The 2646-nt window shown below is 35.1% G+C and overlaps 1 long non-coding RNA gene across 1 annotated transcript in view; it reads right to left on the bottom strand.

Annotated features, from left to right (window-relative positions):
- Window positions 1-722: 722 nt before the first annotated feature.
- The window catches only part of LOC145271436 (uncharacterized), an 854738-nt gene continuing 852814 nt past the window's right edge, over window positions 723-2646 (bottom strand). Inside the window, exon 7 of the long non-coding RNA XR_013865874.1 lies at window positions 723-1593. This is a non-coding gene — a long non-coding RNA (uncharacterized LOC145271436). The remainder of the gene's footprint in view (window positions 1594-2646) is intronic.

Raw genomic sequence — 2646 nt, 5'->3', positions numbered from 1 at the left:
AGAAAGACAGTGCATTTTTGTAAAGTCTGTATTAATGTTCAATGCTCCTCTTGGCTACCTAACGGGAGCTGAGGAGTGAGGCATGTGCTCTGTCTCTAGTCCCCGTGGAAGTAAGGACGTTTCTTTCACTCGAATGTCCCACGTAAACCGTTCTCGCTTTTCATTGGCTGGAACCTCTGATGACGTATAAGAAGAAAGGAAGGAAAAGAGAAAAGAGTAGGGAGAAAGAGAGAACTAAGGTGAGAATACAACCTAGTCTCGCAGTAGTAGCAGCTCGATACAGGACAGGACGGCAACTGCTGGATCAAAACAAACAAAAAGGCAGCATGCAGAATTTCTATGGAAGCCTAAAATGTCAAAATTTCGATTTTTTTTTATTTTATTTTATTTTTTTTATTTTTTTTATTGATTTTTTTTATTTTTTATTTATTTATTTATTTTTTTGCATTGCTACATTTGTGTTGATGCATCTGCTATTAATCTCTCACACCTAGATAGGATTCAAAAAAGAATTTCTATGGAAGCCTAAAATGTCAAAATTTCGATTTTTTTTTAATTTTATTTATTTTTTTAAATTTTTTTTTTCCAAAATGCATGGACTATGGTTGCTACATTTGTGTTGATGCATCTGCTATTAATCTCTCACTTCCAGATAGGATTCAAAAAAGAATTTCTATGGAAGCCTAAAATGTCAAAATTTCGATTTTTTTTAATTTCATTTATTTTATTTTTTTTTTTTTTTTCCAAAATGCATGGACTATGGTTGCTACATTTGTGTTGATGCATCTGCTATTAATCTCTCACTTCTAGATAGGATTCAAAAAAGAATTTCTATGGAAGCCTAAAATGTCAAAATTTCGATTTTTTTTAATTTCATTTATTTTATTTTATTTTTTTTTTTCCAAAATGCATGGACTATGGTTGCTACATTTGTGTTGATGCATCTGCTATTAATCTCTCACTTCTAGATAGGATTCAAAAAAGAATTTCTATGGAAGCCTAAAATGTCAAAATTTCGATTTTTATTTTATTTTATTTATTTTTTTTTTATTGATTTTTTTTTTCCAAAATGCATGGACTATTGTTGCTACATTTGTGTTGATGCATCTGCTATTAATCTCTCACTCCTAGATAGGATTGAAAAAAGAATTTCCAACCTAATAGGTCTTGCACCATCGACTAAACTCCAACCTCTGTCCCATCAACAAAATGTATTACTGTGCCGATTTTAAAAGTCTTGATTGTAATGGAAAGTGTTCTGAACTCAAAGCCCTTGTACCCCTTTATTTAAATACTCCTGATTCGTCTGACAAGTAGCAACATTTCGTTGGTGGGACAGGGGCTGGAGTTTAGATGACAGTTTGGGAGATATTAGGTTGGCGACTCTCTTTTGGGCCCTGTCCAGGAGTGAGAGACAAGCAGCAGATGTGACAGTAGTTTTTTTATTTTCACGTTTTTTTTTATCTTCACGTTTGTTTATCTTCACGTAGTAGCAGCTCGCTACAGGACAGGGGCTGAAGTTTAGATGACAGTTCTGGACATATTAGGTTGGCGACTCTCTTTTGGATCCTGGATAATTTGTGTTTTCAGTGCCTGCATGAAAATAGAAATTCAATATCATTGTAATAGAAACGCTCAACGTTAGCAAGAATGGACATTTTAAATCCTTCTCTCTTTGAGAATCTATCATCTGACTTTAGATGAAATTCTAAAGGTGCTCTAGAGAAGAAGAAGAAGGAGAGAAATCAAAATCTTGTTGAAATCAAATACTATTGAACTCAATAAATTTCCGTGGATGCTGAAAAACATTACAAAAGGTTAGTCATAGATTATTTTGTAAATTGAATAAGACAGGAAGAATATGTCTTCGGCGTTAGCACACAAGCCATGTAGAAGTCATACGGTATAATCACGCTGACACATCCGTTCTCGTTGGATCACCGAAGTTAAGAGACGTTGAGCCAGGTCAGTACCAGATGGGTGATCATTTGAGAATATCAGGCGCTGTATGTAGGCGGACGTCGACACCCGCTTGCAAGAGCTGCAAAAACCTAACGTTGTAATCTCCACTGACGGGGATATATATGTGACTGTGAATTCCATACTCTCATGAAACATAATCATGATCACAGAGATTTTCCCAAATCTCAGTACCCTGTATATCAAATTTCGAGTCTGTAGACAGAGTTATTGCGTAGGAAAATGTACACACACGCGCACATACACACACACACACACACACACACACACGTTCACTTTTATATATATATATATATATATATATATATATGCTTTATATATATATATAATTTAAAGGAGATTAGAACAATAGTCTAAAGAGCAGAGTGTATTTTAATGTAATAGTAAAATCACTAATTTAATTGTGAGAATATCAGGCGCTGTATGTAGGTGGACGTCGACACCCGCTTGCAAGAGCTGCAAAAACCTAACGTTGTAATCTCCACTGACGGGGATATATATGTGACTGTGAATTCTATACTCTCATGAAACTTCCTCTTTCGGAGGAAACTGGTTCGACCCGCATCGGATAAGTGCCGTTTCAACACAGTATTGTATGGTATAGTACATACGCACTTGGCAGTCGGACTGACGTATAATCATATAATTGGTTCTTGTTACATTTCT

This window comes from Euprymna scolopes, chromosome 46 (genome assembly GCF_053919585.1).
Source record: "Euprymna scolopes isolate OS-2025 chromosome 46, ASM5391958v1, whole genome shotgun sequence".
NCBI lineage: Eukaryota > Metazoa > Mollusca > Cephalopoda > Sepiida > Sepiolidae > Euprymna > Euprymna scolopes.
Note: the sequence above shows the minus strand (reverse complement) of the source record. Positions and strands in the feature narration are given on the sequence as shown.